Source organism: Rattus norvegicus, chromosome 5 (assembly GCF_021556685.1).
Source record: "Rattus norvegicus strain SHRSP/BbbUtx chromosome 5, alternate assembly SHRSP_T2T, whole genome shotgun sequence".
Classification (NCBI taxonomy): Eukaryota; Metazoa; Chordata; class Mammalia; order Rodentia; family Muridae; genus Rattus; species Rattus norvegicus.
Window position 1 is genome coordinate 132,359,034 of NC_141538.1, and position 16,295 is coordinate 132,375,328.

Sequence of the window (16,295 nt, forward strand, 5' to 3'; positions counted from 1 at the left end):
CCAGTGAAAATCTGAGAAGACAGTGTGGATTTGTAGTGCAGAGAAGGAGACAGATGAGATTCATTCTTCCTGAAGAGCTATCAGCAAGAGGGTATAGCTTGTCTTTGTGCTCAGGAATGAGAGCATGCGTGGCGCGGGGTAGGGCCACAGGGAAACAGAACTTTGTAGCAAGTTACAGCCGCCTCAGGATAGAGCATGTGACCTAGGAGCTTTCTCTTACTGAAAGTGTTCAATGGGAAGCAAAACTATGCTATTAAAAATGGTGCACAGGGGAAACTCAATCGGATGATATTCCTATAGAATCACACTCCAGTTCTTCCCAACCAGGATGGTTGTGACTTTGATGTTCCCTTAAGTGCATATCAAGTGACAGATGGTGATAGCTAAGGCAAGTTTCCAAAGTTGGGGTACTTCTGAGACACGCCAGAGTACCCTGTTCTGCTTACTCTGCTGAAGGTGCCAATAAAAATGCATCTAATGAGGGCATAACATAGATATGAGCGTAAAGACAACCATGCACAGTAAAGATCAGTGTAAAAGTAGGTCCTTGCGCACAACACTGTTGTCTTAATTTTATAACTAACGTTTTCTCTTAAAGAATCATTTTACTGTGTGTGTGTGTGTGTGTGTGTGTGTGTGTGTGTGTGTGTACATGGACATTTGCCACAGCATATACATGGTTGTTAGAGGATAATATACGTGAGTCAGTTCTTCCTTCCACACTCTGGGTACTAGATAGTCCAATTCAGACTTGGGACAAGTGCCTTTGCCCATTGAGCCATTCTATTAGCCCCAATCACCATTCTCTAGACTGTAGATGGGAATTCTTTCCTGGGTTCTTTGCTAGCCCACTTTCTGTGTCAGGGCTTGCATTGGCTCAACTTTAGTATACAACTTCTTTCTCCAGGTTGTGCTTGGCACAGTTGGAAGCCAGCCGTGTACATCCAACCCCTTTTTTGCTTTGTATTATCCAGGATGTCCTGTATCCATGCCTTTCAGAGAGGAGAGCTGCATTGGGTTCTCTTAGGGAGCACCTGTAATCTACAGAGTTCTCCCCCAGGCTTCTGTGCTGGTTCTTGTCTCCCCAGTAGAGTTTCATGCCTTCTGCTACCTCCTCCTCAAGGAGAAGATCTGAGCAGTTAGTTTTCCCTATCTGGATATTAAAAATATTCAGCAACTTCTTATTGAATTGGTTTGAATTGAATATGACACACTCAATTGTGCCCAATGTAAAATTGTTTGTAGGTGCCCTGCTGTCGTCCATAGAAATGATGGCATATTAAGGCATGAAAGACTGGATTCTGGGTCAGTAGATAAAAAAAAGTGGAATCACTGGACAAAGAGGTGTTTAAGATGAATCCAAAGAAAAGAGCTAGTGGGGAGGAAACCGAAGGAAAGGGGCTGTTTTAGTCAATGATGTATTGCTGTGAAAAGACACCATGATCTCAGCAATTCTTATAAAAGAAACCATTTAATTGGGACTCGCTTGCAGTTTCCGCGGGTTCGTCCGCCTCCATCTTGGCATAGCAGTACACATGGTGCTGGAGAAATGGCTGAGAGTTCTACATCTGAATCTCCCGGCAGCAGGAAGAGAGAGCCACTGGGGCTAACTTGGTCTTCTGAAACTTCAAAGCCCAGTCCCAGTGACACACTTCTTCCAACAAGGACACACCTATTCCAACAAGAGCACACCTCCTAAAAGTGCCACTCTGTAAGCATTTAAATTGGTGAAACTCTGAGGGCCATCCTTATTCAAACCACCATGGGGACCCAGGGAAAGCAGCCGAGATCACTAAAAAGGAAGAGACTGGAGCCTGCAATAGCTGTCATCATTAGAAGCTATCAACTTGCTCACAAATCCTTGGTGTTCTAAAACATACCTTAAGCAGAACTGAACTGTAGAGATGTTAGGACATTGCTAATGGCACAGATTGACTTGATTTGTCATTAGTTGTTTAGCTGTCAGTAAGTATGCTTGGTTGCCAAGACAACAGTATAAACTTCCTTCTTTCCAGAAGTTCATTTCTTTCTGCCCCAAACAAGGACATTAATAAAGTGTCAAGCTGACTCCAAACAGGATCCATGATCCCACACTGTCCTCTCTGTTCCCTTCACCCTCACTGCTTTTTTATAGGGTAAACCACTTACCAGCTTTTATTCTCTCAAAACTTGCCTAAGTCTGAAGTGTGGGAACAGCTCGGCTAGTCTGTGCTCAGGGGTTCATAATGGGCCAACCAGGTTACTCCTTAGTGCTGGGAGCAGATCTTGACTCTGTTCTTTTCTTCCTTCTTTCCACAAATATTTATAGACCACATTTCTATATTCCAGGCATTGTATTTCTAAAAGCAAGAAAACTCTAAATTTTGCAATGTAGGAGGGAAATGGACATTAAATAAGTAAGTGCATATTACAATCATGTCAGAGTTCTTTAGCAACAATAAAGAAGCGCTAAGTGGGGTAAAAGCAGAATGGTCCTAAGCCTTGGCCTTGCTGGGGGCACCTTTGCTCTCCTGCTCTCCTACAGTGTTTTAAGAACGCCCTTGGTACTTTTAAAACACCCTGATTTGGATGATAAATTATACATTCTCTTTTGTTAAAAGCCTACTAAGGTACCTAGTACAGTACTGATGTGTGAAACTTAGTACACTACTGATGTGTGCTACCTTGTACAGTACTGATGTATGGCAGATTTGGGGTCACAGTTTGAATGAGATCTACAGGCACCTTTGTGTCCAGCTGCAAACATTAAGGAGCCCAGAAGTATATGTGCTAATGCCATGGAATGTATTTTTGCTCCTAACTTTCAGTGTCCTGTATATGTATACATACATAGATAGGTGGCACATCTGGTGCCAAGATGCTGAACTATATGAACTATTAGGAATGCTCCTATTTTCTTGTTCTTCTCTTGTCTATTACCTCCCTCCTTCCTTTCCTCCCTTGTTCGCTCCCTCCCTCCCTCCTTTCTTCCTTCCATCCTTTCTTCCTCTATTGGCACAGTCTTGATATGTACTCTAGGCTGACCTTAAACTTAAAATCTTTCTGTCCCAACCTTCTGAGAGCTGGAATCCAAATGTGTGTCTACTCTATCCAGCCAGGCTTGGTTCTAAGCCACCCTGCATCTGGTAGCTCTACACAGAGTTCTCGAAACCTCTGCACAATCAACAGAACCATTTGAGATCAGAGCACTGCTCTCACTCCACTGCTGTGCAGATGCCCACCATTTGCTCCACATTTCTGCTGCAACAGATGCCCCACTGCAGCTCCATGGAGACAGGCTTCATAGGCAGTTGTTCTAAGGAGCTTTTTTGATGAGAGATAGAGGGTATAAGAGGCAACTCTGGGTGGATGAAAGGAAGATACCCAGGGAGGGGAGAGCTTTCTGGACAGAACACCAGAATCTGCATCTGTCTGGACTGGGACCAAACCTGGGAGACTGACGTGGAGGTAGGCAGAAGAACAGAGACAGCTGTGTGATTCAGGGAGAAATGCGGGGCTTCATTCACATGGGGGTTTAAGCAGAGCAGTGACAGAACCTCTGTTTTAGAAGCACCCCTCTAAAGAGGATGATTTCTTTTAAGAGGTTGGGAGAATGACTGTTTAGCCTGCTGCTGGTAGGCTGAGGAAAGAGAGGAGGGATTGATGAGAGACATTAGGGAGGGCAACATGAGGACTGGTGATTGTAGCCAATGGGAGAGAAAGAGGTTGTGGGATACCCACAGTCTAGCTTGGGCCACACAGAGGATATACTACCTTTCCCGGGAATTCCAAGAAACTTAGCGTGTATAGAGAAGACACAGTTAACACAGGACATTAGATGGGTTCGGTCTAAAGATAAGTAGGAGTAAAATGTACAATCTGTACCTTAAGTCCCTGGAAGGAGCTAGTCCATGTCCTTCTCTGTGGACAATGACAGCCTACTGTCCTAATGTCTGTGGTGGCCTTGGCTTCAGAGGCAGCTTTGCTAGCCTCAGGCTCACTAAACCCTCCACGCTGATGAGGTCGTTTGATATTAAATTATGCTCTTGAAAAAGGTGTGTTTAACCCAGAGGACTACCCTTGAGCTGAGATACAAAGTGTTTCATGTTCTGCTTCAGCGGTAGTTCCCTCCGCATAGGGTGACTCTGGTTTGCGGCTGTGATTGGTTGTTCCCTGAGGGCAGAGTCTGGCTGATTTCTCAGAGTCCCTGGTGTTCAGCAGAGCTCTGACTGAAGGAGCAGGTGCTCAGCATAAATGTTGAGCAAGTGACAGAGTAAGCCTAGGTCCTTTGTTCCCTGGCTTTAGATTTCTCTGAAGACGGGGGCCTCAGTACGTAAACCCTCATCTACCAACGCCACCCTGTATCACCATTACTGTGCACTCTGACTAAAGCCGAGCTGGTGACTCAAACCCTTTCCTGAGTTTACCTGCAATAATTGCTGAGATCATCCCAAACCCCAAGGGGCAGAACAGAGATGATATCACAGTGCCTTTCCTAGAATACACAGGTTTCACATCGTCTTCAGTGACTCACCCCACCCTTAGACTCTGTGCCTACTCTGTCTTACATAACTGCCATTGAGATTCATTGCCTCTGATCACCAAAGACTCTTCTTGGCTCCAGGTTACTTGTCTTCTCAGTCCCCAACTTGTCCCCACTTACCGGTCTGATTTGTTCAGGGGCACACATAGACATGCTGGTACCTTAAGTAGGGTGAAGACTAAAGGAACCCATTTAGGTCTTTCTTTCCCATTCTGATTTTAAGTCTGGGAGCTTTGTCCCCTTCCTAAGTAACTGGCACTAGAGATGACATCCACGTTTGGGCAAGAGCTCATCCCCTAACCAAAGAGTTTCACTTTACTGGAGCATGCACAATATGACAAAGACTGTGTCACATAATTAGGCACATAGCCAGAGACACTGGCACAAAGCCTTCCTCTGATATCTACATCCAGTTATGGCCTTAAGATCAGATGTGAGCTGATCTGTAGGTGATTTTTCTAGGGCCATCGACCTGCAGCTTTGCTAACATTTAGCATTTACCTAAGAGGCACACCCTGAGTAGCATTTTTATGTAGTGAAATAAATGTAACAAGGCATCATTTCTTCTCTAAAAGCACAACACATATTCCTTGGTGTTAGCATAAGCAAGAACCTTGGGTAGCCTCTGGCATATGGACGTTGATGGGTAAGTCACAGGACGAGTTCCAGGCCAGAAAGGTTTATAGTATGAAAAGGGCATCCTTATGACATTTTAGACCAAGACACTGACTGAGGAGCTTCTGTTATAAGAAACAAACCACGGTACTGTAGAAACCTGGGACTGGGGCAAATGTTCCGAGTGGGCCTGGAGGTGTATAGAATCAAGGGCAATTTGAGGAAACTACATTTCGACTGGAGCTTTAAGCGTGTGTAATACTTCATGTGAATTTGAAGAAGGAAGAGATTTCAGAAAAGAAGGGGAAGAGTAGCCATTCCAGGAGAGCAGACAATGGCATGGAGTGGGGGTGGGAGACCTGGCTGTCAGAGCTAGCCTATAAGATTTGTCAGGAGCCTCTGTTGGAGGCAGGTGAGGGACAGTCTGAGGACGCTCACGTGTGGGTTTCCACAGCAGACCAAAGAGCTAAAATGGAAGCATCGGGCAGTCTTTAAAAAGGGTTTTTAATTGAATTATATATCGTGGCTGTAAAAAAAAAAGTTGAAAGCAATAGAATAGAGCACCGCCTGTCAGGAATATTCCAGCATATGGCTTCTCTCAATCTTGAGAAGTGGAGCAGTCGGGGGAGAGCTGAAGAGCTGGTGAGGCAAAAGAGAAATCACTGAGTCAAAATCCCAGCCATTCGGTTCCTCACTTAAGAAACTTTAAATGTTAAGAGGTCTTCCTCCCTGCCCTCAGAACCTTTCAATGACTCACTATTACCTATCACATAAAGGCCAGCGTTCCCTGACCTGCGGCTCAAGGCCATTCCTGCTCTGTCCATTTTCTGTGCCCTCAAGACCTAGTACAGAAGCTGGCATTGCAGAGATTATTCTATTGAATGATGAATGAACCAATGAATAAAGGATAGATGTTTCAGAAAACTAACTGAGGCTGCAGTATGCAGAGTGGACCGAAGGCACCCAGGTCAGGAGGGAAGAAGAAGGCCCACTTGCCACACTGTTACAACAGTGCAGATGCAGGATGCCCAGATCCTGCTCTCAGGGAGGCCAGGACGGTGCTGATCACTCCGGGATCCTGCTGGGGGTGGGGGTGACAATGGAGGGTGGGTTACCGTCAGCCTTCTCTCTTGTCCCAAAGCCCCTGCAAACCTATGGGCTTTTGTTTTCTTTTCCCCCAGCAGTGTCTCAGTTTCTACACTCCAAGGTGATTTTTCCTTTTTCTGGAAAAGAAAAGCCCCTCAGCCACTGCTGGCGTTGCTATAACAACTTGGCTGCAGCTCTTTAGACAGATCCATTTCCTTAAATCATTTAAGGAAAATTAGCTGCCCTAACAAGGTGGAGCAGCTTTGAAAATAGTCCAACGCAGGGCTGGGTGGCTCCTCCTCCACTCTGTGCCTCCTGGAGCCTTCCAGATAAGCTGTTCTCTTTCTGTCAAATAAATAAATAAGTAAAACACACTTGCGTGACAGAGACGCTGGTGACATCGTCAAATAAGAAACAGAACCATCACCCATTCGCGCCGGTCCTTTAAATATACAAAAATACAGATACAAATGCCACAAAGAAACAGGAAAACGGATATGTTCATATACATGAAATGGAAAGCACACATATACATATACACACACATCCATGGTAAACAAAGCACACACACAGACAAGTGCAGGGACGTCCATGATTACACAAAGGACCTGAGTACAAACACAGCTGCAGCCTCTGCTTCATCACTCCCTTCAAATGGAAAGACATGGCCCATGGTGCATGAGAACTGTTTCTAGGGTGAGAAAGCATCCTGGATCAGGCATCTCCTCCTGGGGAGCAAACCGACCTTAGAGACTGGGAGTCGCTCCCACTTCCAGCCCTACTTGTGGGCCAAGTAAGAGCAGGAGGAGCCACAGCCTTTAGAATAAAAAGATTCCTCCCCCTACATTGCAAATTGGATCCTTCCCTGGGGAAAGGCACCACTGGAGCCATGAAAAACCACATCCCTGAGACTCCTGAGCCTCCCTGGGTCCGCAGGACCTCTGGAAAATGAAGAGTGGGTCTCCATGCCTTTGTCCCAGATCCATGTCTGTGACAATGTTATCCTTCTGTCCAGGTAGAGCAAATGAAAGTCTGTGGGACTTTAATGTATAGCTGACCTACTCATTTGCTTGTGGCTCTCAAGCAAGTGACCCCTCAAATCCAGGCTTTGACTTCCCCATCTATATACTGTAAGGGGTGGGGGTCAAAGATGATCTTGAAGAGGTCATTCCAGATACACAGTTGATGTCAGTTTGGATTTATCTATTGACTATACTGCACAGTCCACTCACTGACACACAGAACTTCTACAAACCTCGAAAGTTCCAGTTGTCATCAGAGATGGACAGCCTGATAAATGTCTACAAGTGTTCAACAAGGAAGCTCTGTAGACCGTAGCTTCCTAAGCTTCAGTGAACCCTTCAGTCAGCAGGAAAGAGCTGGTCTGCTTGCCTCACCAGCACTGCAACAGATCCTGATGGGCTGAGCATAGAGCATTTTCTAAAGAAGAGGGATTACTGCCATGGGCTAGAGTGGAAAGGAGCGTCCAGAATGCAACCAGTTGCTACAGGTTCCACGAGGGGACAATTCAGTGTGTCCACAGTACAACCATAGGTCACACTTACATATACTCATGTACTGTCCCACTCCTTCAAGCATGGCCTATGAAATCAGGAAGTAACCACAGAGGGGAAGGTTCAATATGGTAATAAAAACTTGAAACGGATAGCATGCCATTCAGGGAATCTGAAAACAGACAATTCATGAATATTTTATAGTTTTTCCAGTGGTTTGAGACAGTTTATGAAAGTTTAAGGAATTTGAAAGGAAACTATCATTTTTTTTAAGGGTGATTTCTCCCACCCATGATGAAATATGGGTCCATTACTTTTTTGTTTCTAACAAAGTAGATGATAACTTTGGCACTTTGGCAGAAAACAAGGTGGACAGATGAGTCTCTTACTTCAGGATAACATTTCCTGTGGAGCTAGTGGCCCTCTGCTACATCTTTCATCCTGAATGGCCCAAGGCACCTCTATCAACTTACTGGATACAAATTGCTCAGTTTCATTGGAAACAACAGATTCTGGAGGGTTCTCTCTGAGTCAGGTCCCTTTAACTCCATATACCTCAGGTCTGAGGAAACAGAATCTCCTGCCATCTGCTCTGTTTCTGTGAGTGCTAGAAACTACACCTGCAAACCTTTGTAAACAGCGTCCAGGAGCCACTCTTTTATGCTGTTGGCCAGGTACTTTTCTCCTAGCCCCCACAGCTCTAGCTGCCACACTCCACTATAAATTGTGATCTCTTTGTTCCTTAATCATTTCTGTGTCCCCAGCATTCAGAGCAAAGTGAAGGCCCTCAATGAATGTTGGGGGGTTCAGAAAGGCCAACAAAGAAGAAGAAATCCTCTCTTTAAAACCTGGATTGACACGTGAATGGGGATCAAAAGGAAGAGTGTGGAGCTAGGATGGTAGCTCAGTGGGTAACAGCATTTGTCACAATCATGATGACCTGAGTTCAAATCTCCAGGATCCAAGTAACACTAGTTGTGTGTGTCTATAGTTCTAATGCTACTATGACAGGATGGGAACAAAGACGAGAGAATGCCGGTAAGTTTGTGCTCAAACCAGCATGCGGGCACACACACACACACACACACACACACACACACACACACACACACAGAAAGAGAGAGAGAGAGAGAGAGAGAGAAAGAGAGAGAGAGTCAGAGACAGAGACAGAGAGACAGAGACAGAGACAGAGACAGAGACAAAGGAGATTTTTAAAAAAGTGGAAAAACCTTTGATGAGCAATGAGGGAGAAGCTCCAAGGTTGGAGAAAGGGCTAAGTGTTTAGGAACTCAGGTTGGATTCTCAGCACTCACATAGTGGTTCATGACTATCTGTAACTTCAGTTCCAGGAGATCAGATACCCTCTCTGGGACTCTGCAGAACCAAGCACACATGATACACAGATAAAAATGCAAGCAAAGCACCCCCCACACATATAAAATACGTCTTAAGAAATCCTCTAAGCAACAGATACTCTCTAAACCCTACAGAACCCACCTCCAGACCCATCTTTCCCTGAGTATGTCTAATCCCTTCTCACGCAGTAAGACCCCACATTTTGCTTCTTTGTAAACACTGAAGCTCTACTTTAAAAATGAACTTATTTGTTTATTCTGCAAACAATGATAGAGGGTACTCCCTGGGCATGGTGCTTTAATCCAGTCTTTTCTGGTCTAGGGGCTCCATGTTCTTAGCCACATTGCAAATCCCTCCAGCACAGGATTTGCCTTTTTCTGTTGCCTTGGACATGACTGAGTGGCCTGCAGAACCTTCTGAGAAGTCAGTCTCTCCAGAGGGCACTCGTTTAAGTTCTACATGCTCCTAACAAATCTGACTTGCTCACCCTGGCTCAAGGTACACACCATAATGACGGTTGTCAGGCTCCTTTAGACTGTGATTAGGTTTGCACTTCATCCTGCACCTCCTGACAGAGTTCACCCATCAACAAATGAAGGTTTGGGAGAAGAAATGTCGATAGAATATCCCTCATAATCCCACCCCTCAATTCCCAGTAAGACAGAGCACAGCATCTCAGAAGAAACCACATCCTTAGTCCCCTTTCACAGTGTTGTGTTTTCATGGACATGCTGTCTTCCTTCCCTTTCTTTTTCTTACTCCAACCGATCCCCGGTTACAAAGAAATATGGCCTATGGATATTTTCCCGTGGCTTAAATTCTGAAAATTCTGGAGAGTTTGACTTCAGTCACATAGAACCCCACCTTGAATTCATAAATGCTGACATTATTCCCTTCACTCCCCCTGTTACTGCTCTCTATCCTTTATGCCTTGGCTTCTGAGTTAGACCAAGGCTTGGTCCCCATTCTCCTTATATCATGGCTAAACCACCATGAGTTGAAAAGGATGCTCTGGACATGGTCTGGCACCCCAGGTTACCTCCAAATCAACTCTTCTCATTAGCTAAGGTCATCTATTTCACCCCTCCCATGTCCTTCCTCTTCTGTGCCCTTGGCACCACAGAATGAGGTCTGTATCAGCGTGCTCCTGTTGGCACCATGCCAAGCAGGCCCATAACAGACTACAGGTTACATTTTAGGAAGTTGTTTGTGTTTAACACGTGTGGAACTTTTGGGAGAGCTATTTTTGGTTGTGGCTGTTGGGAGGCTCTGGAGCCCAGGATGGATTCATGCTGGTACATCAAATAGCATATTGCATTTCAGAAACTGGCCATAGTCATGGGAAATCAAGTAAACCAGATGCCTAATTACTCCATTATTTACTGTGGTGGAGAGAGCTGAATTCCGATAAAAGGACCAGACTAACTGCAGCTTCTGGCAAGAACAGAAAGGTTTAACCTTTTATCAGGAAATGACCCTACCCTCCTGAAGTACCATCACCCCTTTCCCCAGCCCTGCACCAGTCCCAGATGCCTGATTGTAAGGAGGCTTAACAGCGTGAACACAGCCTGAACCTCTGGCCGCTGAGCCTCCATACGCTCCCATCCCCCAAGTTACTGCCAGTTTCGGCTGTGCTGCTTCATGACTGGTAAAGGGTGTAGATAAGAGAAGAGCTTCCTTGTACTCTTTGAAAGCAAAGAGGTATTCATTCACCCTTTCAGTAAACATTTCTCGAACATAAGCACCGTACAGTGCAGCACAAAGGCCAACTAACTGAACCCAGTGCTTTCTTTACAAGATCTAGATAGGGGCAGTGGTCCTCCAGCTGTTTACTGAAATCTACAAGGGGTTGAGGAAGACCCTCACAGGACCTTTCCTTTAAAACAGAGCATCTGAATCATGTGATTAAGGACCCAAGCTTAGGTCTAGGTCCAAACCTCAATTCAATACCAATGATTTAGCTACCCTGGGCAGGTCCCTTAACTCTTGTAAGTTTCACTGTCTATATTTGTTGTGGGGCAGGTTGTAGGCTGAAATTAGAAGATTCTTGTAACTATCTCAAAGCACTGTGTTATGCACATATCCTACAAGTGTGCTAACTGTAAAAGTTGTGAATAAAGGAGTCTTTAGGCAATGAAATTCGCAAACGTATAGTTCAGCGCAGCAGAACAAGTCAACCTATGATTACACACATGGTGGTATATGTTATGATAGACAAGGCTCTGAGCGCCAATGTCAACAAAGCAGGACTGAGCCAGACTTAGGGTCATATACAGCTCCCTAGGGGAACTGAGTCTAAAGAAAACAGTCTAGTGTGAATAAGGATTTGTACAAAAACACTGCAAGAGTCTTGAAGAATGAGAAGTTGTTTAGTCAGCCTGAGAACACCACCAGAGCAGAAAGAAGACATAACTACTAGATAGGGATACTGCCAGTTAGGCTGCTCACTGGAAGAGGCATGGGAGGAAGGGCAGGAGTCAAGGCTGGGTTGCAGACAGAGTTCTGTCAGTGGTAAAGAGCCTGTGAATATGTTTGTACTTGATTGAAAGTTACAGAGAACCACCAGTCCATAAGCAAGAGGACAGAATTCCAAAGAAAGAGGAACAAAGATTCCTCTGAGTTTCTGAGGTTTGAGCTATACTGTCGGGTTGGTAGCTTTGTGCTGACAATTGTAATACTTTAGAAGCGAAGAGATAATCTGAAGTGTGAACAAGAATCTATGCAGAAAGAAAGAAGGAAAGAAGGAAAAAGGCCACAGAATTATCATTCATAAATAGTGAAAAAAAATCGGAGGAAACTATAAATGCCTAACAGTAGGAAACTGATTAAGTGAATCAGAATACATTCGTATAATGGATGTTTATGATGAGATTATAATATTGAGAGCTGCACATGCTGTAATTTTAAGTGGGGAAAAAAGCAGACTGAGTTGCACATGTATTATGTTCCAACAAACATAACAACTAGGTTTAAAACACACACAAATAGAACACAAAACTAGATGTTAGCATCAGTATTTCTAGGCATCAGGGTGGTCCCCCCTTGCTTCTTAATATTTCTCAATAATTTTCCATAAGTACCCGTTATCTTTGCAACTAGAAATCATTACAAAAGGAAGAAGGAACCTGCTACCTAATTATGAACCTCATTCAGCCATGCAGTTCTCTCCTGGGGAACTGGTTTCAACCCACATTACATAAGAGAACGGGGCTCATTGCTCGGCTTCCCACCAGCCCCTGTAGCTAGCTATTCATCCATCCATCCATCCATCCATCCATCCATCCATCCATCCATCCATCCTGTCTGTCCATCCACCCAGCCATCTATCCCATTGTTATCCCTTTCTGCTAAAAAGAATTCTAGCCTGTCTTCCCTGTTCATCATCCTCTGGAAGCACAATGTACAATTTTCTCCTTCCTTCCCTGGAGCACACCCACATTTTTCTTTCTTCTTGTTTTGGCCCCTTCTTGGTCTGTTAAGTCTCTGACCTTCTAGCATTGTGCTATTGGCTAGGAGAACTGAGGACTCTAATGTCCTATGGGTAAAGAGAATATACATACTCTTTAGATAAAGCTTGCCTGTAGGCTCTGATTCTGGCTCTGCTTGATTCTTTACCTCTCTGTATCTCAGTGACCTTAACTTGCAATATGGTGGTACCATCTCCTCAGGGAACCATTGTACAGATTAAAAGGTCATTGGGTATGGTGGTGGGGGTCTGTGATCATAGCTCCGGGAAAACAGGGGCAAATGGACCTAAAATTCAAGTCCAGGCCAGGCAACAGTATAGTGACTCATATTGCTTCTGTGGCAGCATACCTGACAAAAGCAAATTAAGGACAGATGGGTTTATTTGGCTCACAGTGAGAGGGTGTAGTTTACAGTGATGGAAAAGTCATAGCTGCAGGAGCTTGAGGCAATTCATCCTATTGCATCTATGTGGAGTTACGAGAGAGGAATGTTGTGGACAGTTGCCCTTCTCCATTTTCACTCAATCCAGGAGCCCAGTCATGGAATGGACCACTCAAAGTTCAGGTAGATCTTCTCACCTTAGTTTCCCCAACCTAGAAACTTCCTCACATCGCCTAAGATATTCTAGGTCCTGACAAGTTTGACAATATTAGTCATCAGAGATACCTCAAAAATCAACAACGCAGAAGCACTCAGCAGTTATATGCAATGGTGTTTTGTAAGGATGGCCGATAACAAGCACAGAGTAAATGTTAACCTGTATTCTTATAAACCCAAACCTAGTAATATCCAATAACTAAGTTTATGTTAACTATAGAAGGACCTTTGAGACAATAATATTTGCCAGAACTTAAAGCATGCTATTTTAAAGATAGTGGTAATTGTGGTTACTGACATAGCAGTGTTTTTAAGTCTGAAAAGAAAGACTTGGGGGAGGTGCTGGCCTTAGCTCGGCTTCTCTGGCCACTCCCAACTCTCACTCCTAAGTCTTTCTTCTGTAACTGGGAGTAGTCTATCCAATCCATCAAGTCCTTTTCTCTTAGGACTTTCTGTATTTGTTCCCTTTCCTTCTGTGTGAATTTACAATTTACCCTGCAGAGGACAAGCCTATTCTTTCATTCCTGGATTTAGGGTACTTGTGCATGCTGGAGCCATGGCCATCCCTAAAGGTTGACAATGTCATTTAAGGTCTTAAAATGAATATAAACCAGTGGTTTTGAACATGTGGTTCATGACCTCTTTGGGGGATCAAATAACCCTTCATGGGGTCACTGAAGACCATGGGGAAATACAAATATTTGCATGGTGATTCATAAGAGTAGCAACATTACAGAGATAAAGTCACAACAAAACTAATTTTATGGTTGGGGTCACCACATGAGGCACTATATTAAAGGGTTGCAGCATTAGGAAGTTTGAGAACCATTCCAATGAAATTATCTTCAGATCCCCTAGAAGCAATTCAGACAGCAGGTGCATCTTGGGACTGGGCTTCCTTCAAGGTCATTCTTCGAAGCAAGCTCCCTAGGACACTGGAAGAGTTGGGACCAGGACGGCAGAATTCTAAGCTCTAAGACAACCAGCAACTAAGGCTGCTGCAGGTACAGCAGTTCTCTCAGTGGCTGGGCCTAGAGGGCACATAAAGACTGAAGCTTCCTTTAAAACGCTCATACCAACTGGGGAGACTGTGGTTGGAAGAGTAGACTGGGTCAGGCTCCCAGGAGAGTGGACGGTTCCCTTTTGTTGAGTTTAGCACCAAGCCATGACCTTGAAATGTCCTCCAATTGCTGAGTCTCAGGCCGTTGTTATTAATGTTTGATCGCTACTCGGCCATGCTGCATAGCTCAGTCTGGCATAAAACTGTCCTCTTGTCTCTGCTTTCCCAGTGCTGGGATGATTTCAGGTGTGTGCCACTGAACTTAGCCTACAGCATTTTTTAAAATATGGACTTTTGCATTCATTTATCATTTGTGTGAGGAGGTGGTATGTATGGAGGTCAGAGGACATCTTTCAGGAATCTGTTCTCTCTTTCCAACACATGGGTTCCAGGGATCAAACTTGGATCCTCAGATTTTCCAGTAAGCCTCTTACTTTACTGAGCTATCAGCTTATGAGGCTTCCTTCAAGGCTTGTGGTTTGTTTGTTTGTTTGTTTGTTTGTTAAGCAGACATCTTTGCTGCATGCCTGGGCTTTCTGTTATGAATGAATAAATATAAGTAGCTTTTAGGACCCTGAAGGGGAAAGGGAGAATGTTGCTATTTATTTCCCGAAAATCTGTAGATCCCCAGCCGTGTCTCCTCTAGTCATCTATAGCCAATGGGCGCTGTTAGCTTTGTTTCTCAGGTGAGGAAATGGAGGATGCATGGGAATGCCTTTGCCCAGCTATAACCTCTACAGGTATGCACCTTCATCATTCCAGACGCACTAATCCACTGGTGTACTTGTTTAATCTTTGAGAACTTACCTCGGAACACAAGCCTGTCACCTCTGCATTCTTTGGCAAATAACCAATTGTCTAATACATTAGTAAAACATTAGTAGATGATTCCAGGCACGTCGGCTCTCACCTATATATAACTTCAGCCTTTGAGAGGTAGAGGCAGGAGAGTCTGGAGTTTAAGGCCAGCATACATGGGTTCCCATCTCAAAAACAATTATAGCTGGGGAGATGGCTTAGTCAGTAAAGTGCCAGCCATATAAGCATGACGACCTAAATTTGAATCCTCAGCACCCATGTGAATACCAGGTGTGCTGGCTCACCGATGTTGCTCTCCAACTAGGCAAGTGGATCTCCAATGCTCATTGGCCAGACAGACAAGCTGAATCAATGAGATTTAGGCTAAAAACAGAGGCTGTGCCAAAAACTAAAAGTGTGGAACAATCTAGGAAGGCAACTGACATTGACCTCTGGCCTCTACATGCACAGTATGTATGTGCATGTGTGCCCTCCTTGTCATGCTACCTACCCACATGAACATGTACATATGCCAAGTGCAGACACCTCAGCAACAATAAAATACCAGCAAAAAGAGAAGCAGCTGGAGCCTGCAAGGTCGCACAGGTGCTCACTGCAGAACAGGAAACGGGTGCTAGATGGACCGGACTCCAAGGTCCCTACCCCAGTTCAGCCCAAGACTTGCTTTCCAGGGACTTGACGTTTCTCAAGTGCGTCTTGTTTTATCCTTCAAATAGCTCCTCTAGAACGGAGAAATCCACCACTTTCACCTTTACTTGAATACAATGCCACCTTTTTTATGAGAAAAGGTTCAGAATGAATCAATCCATAATCTTTAGGTTAAATTTATAGTATAAATAGATATTGGATTTATTCTATAGTTTAGCATACTTCATTCCCCTCTCTCCCATTGTAAAGACCACTCTTATTTGAAGAGTTCTTAATGAATTCTATAAAATCAAATATGCCAGTAAGTTAGGGGCTGGAGTTTTATTGAGGCTGATACTAATGCAGTCAAGAAGTCTGGGGCTGAAGATGTACACAGTTGGCAAAATGCTTGCCTGGCATGTACACAACACTGGATTTAACCTCAGGTACTGCTAAATCAAGAAGAAGGGGGTGGGAGACAGAGGAAGAGGGGGAGAAGGAGGAGAAGAAGATTAAGAAGAATTAGAAGGAGAAGTTTTTGTTGTTGTTGTTGTTGTTGTTGTTGTTTTGGGCTTCAGATAGCTTCTTTCTTTTTTAAAACTTATTGATTTATTTGCATCTTGGTCACAAC

The 16,295-nt window shown here is 44.3% G+C and overlaps 1 protein-coding gene across 4 annotated transcripts in view; it reads left to right on the forward strand.

The window, feature by feature from the left end:
* Window positions 1–16,295, forward strand: part of Agbl4 (AGBL carboxypeptidase 4) — a 1,315,938-nt gene that overhangs the window by 1,220,064 nt on the left and 79,579 nt on the right.